At 48.9% G+C, this 12,291-nt stretch overlaps 1 protein-coding gene across 4 annotated transcripts in view; it reads right to left on the bottom strand.

Moving 5' to 3' along the window:
- Positions 1–8,526, bottom strand: part of Ggta1 (glycoprotein alpha-galactosyltransferase 1 (inactive)) — an 81,253-nt gene extending 72,727 nt beyond the window's left edge. For 3 of the 4 annotated variants that reach the window (XM_051166162.1, XM_051166164.1, XM_051166165.1), the window contains exon 1: positions 7,199–7,294. The gene's annotated coding sequence lies outside the window, so the exon portion shown is untranslated. Of the gene's footprint in view, positions 1–7,198; positions 7,295–8,378 lie in introns of those variants that run through there. The other variant, XM_051166163.1, reaches the window with a different exon arrangement.
- Between the last annotated feature and the right edge of the window lie 3,765 nt (positions 8,527–12,291).

Here is a 12,291-nt window from a genome sequence, read left to right as displayed (position 1 = left end):
ACAAAAAAACAAACACCATTGCTAAGGAACCATTCAAAAGGCTCTGCTTTGCCAAGTCTGCTCAGTTTGTCTCCTGTCCGCCCGTAGTAGATTTTAAGCTTAGGTTCTCTCTCTGGGAGCTATTTTCCCCCTGCCCCACCCCCAGCCCGCCCACCACCACCACCACCCTGGCCCCCCCCCACCGCCAAACTACGATTTTTCAAGGGCGTGGCTACATTAAATCCATTGGGCAACAATTTGTTGTAAATTACTCATCAATATGGCCTAGGGTGCAAGTAATTGACACAGTGAGATTGTAGTGTATTTTAAAGATGCAACCACTACGCGGGGAAGAATGCAAACTATTCTAATCCTATGGCCTCAAAAACCTACATATATACTAATAATTTGTCAATCTAATAACTCTTGGGGCGGCTTCTTTCCCAACTGGCAATTGACCAGCTACCAGCTCTTCCAACCTCCTCTCAGAAGCTCCGCTTTCCACTTCCTGTCCTTCTGCCCAGCTGATTGGCCAAACAGCGCTTTATTGACAACTGCTACATCCACTCAAGGCATTCCTCCACAGAGACCCTGCTACCCACCACCTGCATCAGGCTACAGAAGTTTCCCCAACCCTGGCAACAATGAACTTGCGACAACTTCTATCCAGATACAGTTGCCGATCCAACTTGCATAGCTTTCAGATACACAAGTAATAAGACAAAACCATGCCCTCTAGCAACCTTTTAGGGAAAATGCCCTAGATGAACACATGATTAAAATCAGATAAATTATAAGAAAGGGCATGTACAATAAAAAAATTTAGACCTAATTGTAAATCAAACTAGAGAAACTCAGATTTCACCTATTGGTAACCCATCCCTCCTTCCCTTGTATGACGGAAAAGGAAGCCCTCAACAAAAATAGGGCCTTTAAATGTCCTCATATCAGTCTTTCCACCCCCATGTTTTATATTTTTATTTTTAATTATGTATACATGCCGCATGGGGGAGGGGGTTGTGCACATAAGTACCCAAGGAGTCCAGAAGAGGGCAGTGGATCCCTGGAGCTAGAGCTATCAGCACTTGTGAACTACCTATTGTGGCCATGGGAATTGCAGAAGCAGCAAGTACTCTTCAACAGCTGAGCCATCTCTCCAGGGGCCTCCCACCACCCCAGCCCATCCCCACCATCAGCTTTATCTCAATAAAATTTTCTTGATTCTTTTGTAAATCTATCAACTCTGTTTTTGGCTTGTATTGTTTATAATAGCGTCTCACTGTGCAGTACTGGCTGGCCTGAAAACTCACAATGATCCACCTATCTGTGCCTCCCAAGCTCTGGGTTTAAAGGTATGAAGGTGTGTGCCACCATGGCAAGCGAAAGGTTCTGATTTTGCTTTGTTTCACTTGTGTTCTATTTCGGTTTTTGTTGTTGTTGTTGTGTTGTTGTTGTTGTTTTTGAGACAAGGTCTTACTATGTAGTCCTGGCTAGCCTGGAACTTACTATATAGCCCAGGCTAGCCTCAAACTCACAGAGATACACTTGTGAACCCTCATTTTTGTTGTTGTTGTTGCTGGTTTTGGTTTGGTTTGATTTTTTTCAAGAAAAGTTTCTCTGTGTAGCCTTGGCTGTCCTGGAGTCACTTTGTAGACCAAGCTGGCCTCGAAATCATAGAGATCCACCTGCCTCTACCTCCCTGAGTGCCGGGATTATGGGCACCACCAGTACCACTGTGCCCGGCTCCTCGTTTTCAATTCTTTGGATAAGAGTTGTCGAGAACCTGAAAACACCCAGCCTGCACCCTGCCTACCAACAACAACTAGTCAACCACCATTTGGTCCCTTCCCTTCCAAACCCCAGCCCGTAGTGGGCCTGCATGTGTAGTGTACCCCTGCTCATGGTCACATCTTCAAAACCCAAAGTTCAACAGAAAAAACAAGCAAGCAAACAAACAAACAAGGCAGCAAGGCAGTGACACTGTCAAACAGCCACTCACATGGCTAAAATAAAAAAAAGGCCATCAGTGCTAATATTGTCACCAACTCTAGTTCACACACACACACACACACACACACACACACACACACACACACTTCAACAGCCTAGTTGACACACACGCCCATCTCAGCTCTAGCTCTTACACATACACATACGTGTGCACACACATCTCAACAACTCAAGATCCCATACACACGCACACACACACATTGTGCATGTGCTTTTGCATGCTCACGAACACATGCATGTGCAAACATATATCTCAACAACTCCAAGTCTCATCCACTCCTGGGTGAACACCAACGCTCTAAGAAGGCTTTAACAAGAATGCTTGCGTGCTAGCTCCAAACTGGGATGGACTACCTGGTCATTAATGAGAGAAGGGATAAACAAATGGTGGCAACAGAATGCGGCTTAACAATAGCAAGACTCAAGCTGCTCAGAAGCACACTGCAATTGCATCTCAACACATTATGTGAGTGCAATAAACCAGATACACTTGGTTCTGTTTACATGAAGTCCAGGATTGGGCTAGATCAATGGGCGAGCAACAAACCCAGGAAATGGTTGCTTGACCGTAGGGTGGGGGTGGGATGGGGGTGGGGGTGGGGTGGGGGTGGGGGTGAAGGTGGGGCAAGGGTGGGGTGGGGTGGGGGTGGGGTGGGGGTGAAGGTGGGATGGGGGTGGGGGTGGGGGTAGGGGTGAAGGTGGGGTGGGGGTGGGTGGGGTAGGTGGGTGGGGTGAAGGTGGGGGGGGGTAGGTGAAGGGGGGTGGGGGGGTGGTGGGGTAGGGGTGAAGGTGGGTGGGGGTGAGGGTGGGTGGTGGGGTGGGTGGGGTGGGGTGGGGGGGGGGGGAGTGGGGTGGGGGGGGGGGGGAAGATGGGATGGGGGGGGGGGGGGGGGTGGTCCTATGGGTGTGATGAAACACCATGACCAAAAAGCAAGTTGAGGAGGAAAGAGGTTTATTCAGCTTACACTTTCAGATCATAGTTCATCACTGGAAATCAGGGCAGGAACCTGGAGGCAGGAGCTGATGCAGAGGCCAAGGAAGAGTGCTGCTTCCTGGCCTCCCGCCCATGGTTTGCTCAGCCTGCTTTCTTTCTTTTCTGGGTTGTTTTTCAAGACAGGGTTTCTCTGTGTAGCTTTGTCTGTCCTAGACTCACTTTGTAGACCAGGCTGGCCTCGAACTCACAGCGATCCGCCTGCCTCTGCCTCCCGAGCACTGGGATTAAAGGAGTGCGCCACCACCGCCCGGCTTGTTTCTAAATTCTTTTATCAACAAGACTAAGACTCTGCAGAAGAGAACCCTGATTCTCTGGTGACATATTTGTCCTATGAGGAATCATAAACAAGGACAAAATGGGTGACCAGACCCTGTGACCCAGGGAAGCTCCTGCAGTGGCCCCTCAGTGCCTGCTCTTTGGCTGTCCTTACAATTTGATCTTCCGGCTTTATGTGTCTGTGACCATAGCTCTTAAGGCCTTTGCTTGATGGTAGCAGGCATTTCTTGGAGAGGGAAGTATCTGTAACACCATGAGGTGATTCTTCAGGTCTTGAGACATTTTACCTAATGTGCCAACTGTGTCCTGAAGGGAACTGAGATTTCCCCAGAGCCATAGCTTCCAATACATTGGCTAGGATAAAAGCTCTTTAAGAATTGCCTCCTCCTGAAAAAAAAAAAAAAGAATTGCCTCCTGGCCACTCTAATTCTTCCGGGAAGGAAATTGAAGCCACATCTAAGAGGCAATTATATCTTTACTCTGTGTGTGTGTGTGTGTGTGTGTGTGTGTGTGTGTGTGCACGCGCTGTGTAAGAGAGAGAATCTCTGTGTGTGTGTGAGAGTGTGTGACAGTGGCTGTGTATATATAAGTGTGTGTGTGAGAGAGTATCAGAATGTGTGTGTGTGCGTATGAGAGAATGCCTGTGTGTGTTTTGTGTGTGTGAGTCTCTGTGTGAATGTGAGAGAGAGTAACTGTGTGTCTTATGTGTGTGTGATTGTGTGTGTGTGTGTGTAAACCTTGGTCCCCACTGATCAAAGGAACATGTGGATCCTGACCATCACCAGTTAGTGAACTTAGACCCTAGTACCCAAGGCACTTCAGGAGCATGTACCCCAATTCCCAGTAAACATCTGCACCTTTATTCTTACCAACCAATGCAACCCACTTGTCAATTACCCACAAGGTCTTAACCACCCAGCAGGGAAGTACAGCCAACGAGTCAAATAACTGGTGAAAATACAAGATAAAAGCGGATGGCTAGACTTAAAAGGGACGAGTCCAGCCTTAGAAGCCTCCATGGGCTACTGGCACACCGAGGAGGCCAGGCAGAGCGAAGGACTCTCAGCTTTTCCTGACCACAAACAAAACGCTGTATCCTGTGTGTCTGTGTATCCTGTCAGGTGGCGCATCAGCTTTCCATATGTCTACAAAACCAGACTCAGGCCGCCGAGACGGTGTCCAGATTTCCGTGGTGGAAATGAGTTCTGTCTGTTATGACCTTAGCAACAATCCTGTTGAGCTCAGGGGCTACGTGACTGTACCTCCGGCCTTCTGGCCTGGAGCCACCCTCAAATGGACTTTCTCCTATCTGGATCCCCAGATTACTCCAAGGCTAAAAATCAACAAGTGTGGAGATGCTAAACCCTTCGATGCCTCCATTTCAGATGGAAGTACCCAGATCCACTAGGCATCCAGCTCCTAAACCTTAGGTTTCAACTCCTTTTTTTTTGGTTTTGTTTTGTTTTTCTCTTGTAGTCCTGGCTGTCCTGGACTTCTGTAGACCAGCCTGGCCTTGACCTCACAGAGATCCGCCTGCCTCTACCTCCTGAGAGCTGAGATTAAAGGCGTGCGCCACTGCGCCCTGCCTGGTCTCAACTCTTGAGGAAATATTAGTTAGCTAGACAACCATTAACAAGCATGGGAGCCACTGAAGATGGTCTTCTCCCACAGATGTGGGAGTGTGAGGACTGTGTGGGGCCAGTTAAGGGAACGCTCATTTCTCTGAGTCAAGAGTGGAATCTAAGCCCTATCTTTGGCCTTGGGAGACATGACATTCTTCCCCGCGCACTCCAGAGACAGGTTTCTCTGTGTAACATCCTTGGCTGTCCCAGAACTCAGTTTGTAGACCAGGCTGCCCTGGAACTCACAGAGATCCACCTGCCTCTACTTACCATGGGCTGAGATTAAAGGCATGTGCCACTGCCACTGTCAAGTGATCTGGAATCGGGAATTACCAGAGATTTACCAGAGAGTGATCACTCTTTCTTAACAAGGTGACATAAACTCCTAGGGACATTGTGCAGAAAAAGGTTCACTTCTTTTTTTGTTGTTTTGGTTTGTTTTCGTTTTTTCAAGACAGGGTTTCTCCGTGTAGCCTTGGCTGTCCTGGACTTAGTTTGTAGACCAGGCTGGGCTCGAACTCACAGTGAACCACCTGCCTCTGCCTCCCAAGTGCTGAGATTAATGGCATGTGCCACCATGCCGGGACTTTTTTTTTAAGGCTTGGGGATCAAATTTGTCCTAATCATAGAGACAATACTTGATGAGTGAATGAGTGCTAGGATTAAAGGTATGTCCCACTATGCCCAGCTACATTCTGATCAGTCCCAAAGATTACAATAATATTACGCAATATTTTCCTCTCCCTTAAAATTATTCCAGCCGGGCCTGTCAATCAACTGGATCTCTGCCAGGCGGTGGTAGTGCACGCCTTTTAATCCCAGCACTCGAGAGCCAGAGGCAGGAGGATCTCTATGAGTTCGAGGCCAGCCAGGTCTACAAAGCAAATCCAGGACAGCCACAGCTATTACATAGAGAGACCTTGTCTTGAAAAACAAAAAAAACAAAACAAAGCAAAATCAACTGGATCTCTGTAAGTTATTTCTGCTCCCATAGGTAACTCCTTCCCCATATTCCCATAAGTAGCCCCAATGAAGCTCATTGGTTCACTCTGGTGCTATTCATATCCTGGTCTGTCCTGGGTTCTCTATCTGGGTGACTAGATGCTCCATCCTACTTCACAGGAATTGATCAGCCTGGACCAGATATAAGGGCTGTCTGTCCAAAACATTCCAATTCATTAAAGCAAGACACCAGTTCATTAAACCAAGAAATGCTTATGACTTGTGGACTTTAGCGTATGTAAATTACAGTGTAATTAAAAATTATTAAACAACCCAGCACTCGGGAGGCAGAGGCAGGTGGATCTTTGTGAGTTTGAGGCCAGCCTGGTCTACAAATGGAGTCCAGGACAGCCAAGGCTACACAGAGAAACCCTGTCTCAAAAAAACAAACAAGCAAAAACAAAAACAAAAAAAATTAGCAAACAGGCTTAAATACCCAAAACAAGCAGAAAGCATATTCACTTCAAACAAAATAATATTTATACCCGGCTGCACCTGTGTAATTGCTCAGCCCCTAGCCCTCGCAGCCTCTCTTCCACTCACTCCCCCCCGCCCCCAGGCCTTCCCCCACAGCCACAGCCTGTCCCTTAGCCATTTTCTAGACATGGTGGGCAACTGGCCGGAATGCATTCCCATCTCAGAGTCGATTTAATCCCCCGGTGCCCATAAACCAGTTACTTGGCTTCTCTAGGGAACCTGGGAGACCCATTTACCCTGAAACTCCCACATAGACCCAGAAGTGCCTGCGAATAACTCAAGGTCAGCCCCAGGCCCAGAAGTGTCAGAGCGCTGGGGAAATCGCTGCTCCAGGCCTGTGACTTAGGACAGTTTCCTGGCAAAGTTCAGCCACAGGGGGTCAAGATAGTAATCAATTGATCTTCTCACACCCAAACTCAGGCATTCCAACAAAAAACTGGCCCTATCAAAGGGGATGGCGACAGGAGGACGAAATACTCTGGGGAGTTCCTAACACTGAGACAATATTGGTTTTACCTAGCAAGCTTGGAGGAGCAGGAGCCACGGCCTCCAGGTACACTTCCTCGGTCTTTTGGGGCCTGAGTCAATGAGGTTCCTGAACCAGGCAATCCCAAAGGAAGCTTCCAGCAGCCCTGCATTTAATCTCCGGGACACCTGTTACTTGCAACAGCGTCAGCTCAGATCCTCATCTGGCTACCATCAGGAAGGAAGCAACTACTCTCAAAAATAACTGTGAAGAAAGTGCCTGGTGCCACCAAAAGGCAGTGGCTCCCGTCGTCCTGATGCCCCAATCCCTGGGCACCCCGAGCCATGAGCCAGCCCCCTCGCCTTTGCCTACCCAGAGCCTGAGGAGCGAGGTCTTCAGCAGGGAGTATTTCGCATTCCAAGAAGAGTCTGCCTGGGAAGGTGTCTCCCAGCTAAGGAAAAGGTAAGACCAGGGCTCCACCCGCAATCTCCGGCCTCCCGAGACACACCTATCTACCTCCAGGCAAAAGAAAGAGGCAGTCGGATCTGTTCTGGGGCCGATAGTGCCCAGACAAGCAAAACCACAAAAATAAGAGTCCCCGGTCGCCGGTCCTTCCCCCTGGGGGAGGAGCTAGTGGCGCTGACGCCCCCCGCCCTCCTAACCTCCATCCCGGCCCCGCCACAGAGAAGACAGCGATCTCTCCAGTTGCTTTGCTCCCTTTCTGCGCCCCAAGTCCAGCCATATTTCCCGCTTTGCTGTTTCTTGGATGATTTTCAAGAGTTTGTGCAATCGCATATGTATGAAAATGCCATAATGAAACGCATTACTTTGTATGCTAACATAAAATAAAACGTGTGTGTGTGTGTGTGTGTGTGCTCTTCTGTTCTGTTGACCAGTTTCCCTGCCATCTTCAAACGCTGGATGGTGTCTCTTTGCAGTAGGAACGAGGTGGTTTGGAAAAGTTGGGACGGGATTACCTCCCATCACCCCACACTGCAAAGTTAGTGCCTGAGACTTTGCTCAGGCTTGGTTTTGCCTTGGTCCTTCCTCAGCTGTTAAGAGTCTGCTACCTATCTGTCTCTGTCTCTCGAACTTGGGAGCCCCTCACTTTACCCATACCTGCACTCCTTTCCCATCTTGTCGGGAAGAAGAGCCATCCCGCCCTGCCCTGTCCTACAACAGGAAAAGACACCTTGAGATTTTCACTGGTTAGTACTGATGGTCCCAGGACGCCCTGCCCTCCCCTCTCCTCCCCTCCTCTGTCCTGCCCTGCCCTACCCTGCCTTGTTTCTTGGGTGCCCCAGGGTGGGGGCTACCCCAACAAGCAGACGAGCAGGCCCTGGTCTAGAAGGTTCTATAGGTGCAGCGACGCGGTACAGGCTGGGACTGAGGCTCGAGTTCAGAACTGGACACAGAGCAAACGATCAAGAGACCAGGACAAAAGCAAGGACCGTAGAAGGGCTGGGCCGGAGCAGCGGCGCTCCCCACTCACTCACACCGCCTCCCCACACGCTGCTCGTGGCTTCAGTGCCCGACACTCCGCGGGACCCACCTGATCTGCAGAACCAGGCCCGGCGGATGCGGTCGGCCGCGCTGGGAACAGGACGGCGCTGGCGGGCGGCGCCCTGCGCTGCAGGAGACCGGGTGGCTGCTCCGCCCGGGTGTGCCGGGCCGGGTGCGCGCCTCCTCCCGGCAGCGCGAGGCGGCCTAGGGCGCAGGCTAGTGGTTTGCTCCGACCAGGGAGTGAGAGCCTAGTAGGTCCCCGCCCCGGACACAGCGCCCGGCGCGAGTGCACGTGTGTCAGGCTGAGGGAGGGGTGATGTTTGTTTCATCTCCACTCAAGCAGAAAAAAGCCTGAAACCAGCACAAAAAGAAAAGGGGGGGGGGGAGTCTCCAGTCAGGACGCCTCTGTGTCCTCTGACCTGCACGTGGTGATAGGGGTCACAAAGGAGGGACTGCGAGGGGCATTTGGTGATGGGGTGGGAGACTGTCACCCTATACAGCAAGGAAGGGCCTCATGGACACTGGCTTACAGCCAGACACCTAGAAGCCCGGAAGGTCTTCGCCACCGCGTGTTTCTTGGGTAAGGAAGAGAGGAGAAACAGCCACAAGCTACAGGCTGAGGACTGCAATGGATGCTTCCTAGGAGGCTAGGACTCCCAGTCCTGAGTTCTGGGGGTGAAAGGCTGGCCAGGAGGCACCTAGAGCATCGCTTGCTTGTGGTTTTTTGAGCCAGGGATGTCCTTTGACAGAACTGTACAGAACCACCACCAGCACCTTCTGCTGTAGTTATTTAGAGAGGAGCCCAAAATAATGGTGGCAGAGTTTGTACCTCTATGCCCAATAGGCACGTCTGTGCTCATCTGGTTAGCTCCATCCTCAGACTCAGTCGGATATATTTTATCCGTAAGAAAAATATAATTTAACTTTTGCTAAAATCTGAACATAGTTTTCTTTCTTTCTTTCTTTCTTTTTTTTTTTCTGGTTTTTCGAGAGAGGGTTTTTCTGTGCAGCCTTGGCTGTCCTGAACTCACTTTAAAGACCAGGCTGGCCTCAAACTCACAGCGATCCTCCTGCCTCTGCCTTCCACGTGCTGGGATTAAAGGCCTGCGCCACCACACCCAGCCCTTTTAAATGTATTTTTAAGGGGATATATATGTATGTGTGTATAGGTGATTTGCCTGCATGTCACAGGTGTGCCTGGGGGCCCCAGGGGATGTTCTTTGGATGCCCTAGATCTGAAGTTCTTTCTCAATTCGTGTCTGATAGGGGAAAGGCCAGCCCATTGTGGGTGGTGCCGTCCCTGGGCTGGTGGTCTCAGACGCTATGGGAAAACAGGCTGAGCGGGCTGAGCAAGCTGGTAAGCAACACTCCTTCATGGCATGGCATCAGGTCCTGCCTCCAGGCTCCAGCCCTGCTTGAGTTTCTGTCCTGACTTCCTTTGGTGATGTCAAGTGTGAGCCCTTTTCTCATTATAGCATCTTAATACTGACTGGGCCAGCAGCCATTACAACGGACCTAGCACTGTGGTCTTGCAAATGTGCTCCCAGGAGCTCATTAGTAACCACAGTTACAACCGTAAACACAGGGTGTCAGTGAGCTGTTCTCCATTATCGTTATCACATTTGAGAACTCGCTGATTAGATTGCTCTGCCCATTAGACAGGGTAAGATTTTGTTTGCTGTTATGTTTTGTTCTCATTAAAATATTTTTCTTTCGGGCTGGAGAAATGGCTTAGAGGCTAAGAGCACAGCCTGCTCTTCCAAAGGTCCTGAGTTCAATTCCCAGCAACCACATGGTGGCTCACAACCACCTGTAATGAGATCTCGTGCCTTCTTGTGTGGGGGATTGCACACATTTGGGCAGAATACTGTATAAATAATAAATCTTTTTTAAAAATTTTTTTCTTTCTTTTTTCTTTTTCTCTTTCTTTACACACACACACACACACACACACACACACACACACACACACACCCTTGGTTTTTCCAGACAGGGCTTCTCTGTGTAGCCTTCGCTGTCCTGGACTCATAGAGATCCACCTGCCCTTGCCTCCCAGGTGCTGGGGTTACAGGTGTGCACCGCCACGCCCAGACTAAAATAATTGTTATTCATGCACTATATTCTGATCGTGGTTGCCATCTCCCAAGTCCTCCCTACGAAAGCGCATTAGTTTCTTTGAGAACGTCTGTGTAGCTCTGGTTGGCTTTGAACTTGTTACATTTACATAGCTGTGGCTGACCCTGAACTCTTGCCTCCACCTCACAAGTGTTTAGGATTACAGGTGAACACTATTGCAGCCTGCCTGAGGTTTTTTTTTTTTTTTTTTTTTTGAGGGCCAGACATCTATAATCCTGGCATTCATGAGGCAGAGGTGGAAGGATTGCCTCAGAATCAAAACTAGTCCAGTCTACATAGCTAAGAACCCTGGCTCAACATGAGAAAAGAGGGGCTCTGTGAGTAAGTCGGCTTGCTACTAAGCCCAAGGACCTGAGTTCAGTCCCCAGAACTTCATGGCAGAAGGAGAGATCCAACTACAGTGAGTTGGGCTCTGACTTCACACATGATCCCCTTCCCTCCACACCACATAAATAACTGTTAAAGAAAACAATGCTAGTTTTAACAGAAGTTTGAGGAAGTCTCAAAGGAGTTACCACAAGTTACTGGGAAAATTGATGACCCCCTCTCGGGCTCTTAGTCTCATTAATAAAAGAATTTAAGGATGGATTCTAAAGAAAATTTGAATACAACTTTATGAGAGTTAAAAATAAAATAAAAAACAAAAGCCGGGCGTGGTGGCGCACGCCTTTAATCCCAGCACTCGGGAGGCAGAGGCAGGTGGATCGCTGTGAGTTCGAGGCCAGCCTGGTCTACAAAGTGAGTCCAGGATGGCCAAGGCTACACAGAGAAACCCTGTCTCGAAAAACAAAAACAAAACAAAACAAAAAAACAAAAAAACAAAAAACAAAAAACCCTCCAGGAGTCACTGTTCTATTGCTATGAAGAGACATTATAACAAAAGCAGCTGTTAAAAAAAAAAAAAAAAAAGTGCTTGGATAACAATTGAGTTGTAATCTGAATAAATTAATAAAATTAAAATTTAGAAAAAGATAGACTGCATTGGTATATTAAATGTTATATTAATATAATATAGCAATATGATGTTTTTTTAAAAGTATTTAATTGGGAGGAGTAGCTGAGAGCTACATTCTGATCTGTAGACAGATGGGGGGAGGGCACAACTGACTCTAGGCCTGGCATGGGCTTTGAAACCTAAACTCCCACCTCCCCAGACCCCCCCCCCCCCCACACACACACACACTTTCTCCAGCAAGGCCACACCTCCTAATCCTCCTAACCTATCAGAGAGTTCCACTCCCTGATGGCTAAGCATTCAAATATATGGGTCTACAGAGGGCCATTCTTCCCCGTGCCCTGCCCCCAGGGTTTCTCTGTATAGCCCTGGCTGTCCTGGACTCTATTTGTAGACCAGGGTGGTCTACACATGATCCACCTGCCTCTGCTTGCCGGGAGTGTTGGAATCACAGGTGTGTGCCACCTGGCCCCAGCTCAGGGGGCCATTCTTATTCAAACCACAGGAAACCTGGGAATCTCAACAGCTACCCAGATGAGGAAAAGGAGGGAGTCTGTCATCTGAAAGTGGGGTGGCATGGAGGTTAGCCACATGGCAGACAGACAGTTACACTGCAAAGAGGGAACTTAGGGAAAAGTGAAGCCCAAAGTACTAGGGAAAGCCTGAACGCAGATAGGTGGAAAGACAAACTCCTAAGTGTCTGCGTAATTCAGAGAAGTGGACAGACTTCACAAATGCTGTGTATCTGCAGCTCTTTGGCTGTTATTGTCCCAGGGACCTAAGAGGACTGTTCTCCTTTATAGATCCAGGGGTGGAAGAAATTCATACTTTGATTAGGTTTAAACTTACTTCATTAAAATAGAAGAGAAAA

The sequence above is a fragment of the Acomys russatus genome, chromosome 24, assembly GCF_903995435.1.
Source record: "Acomys russatus chromosome 24, mAcoRus1.1, whole genome shotgun sequence".
NCBI classification, from domain to species: domain Eukaryota; kingdom Metazoa; phylum Chordata; class Mammalia; order Rodentia; family Muridae; genus Acomys; species Acomys russatus.
This window is presented reverse-complemented; position numbering and strand designations above follow the sequence as displayed.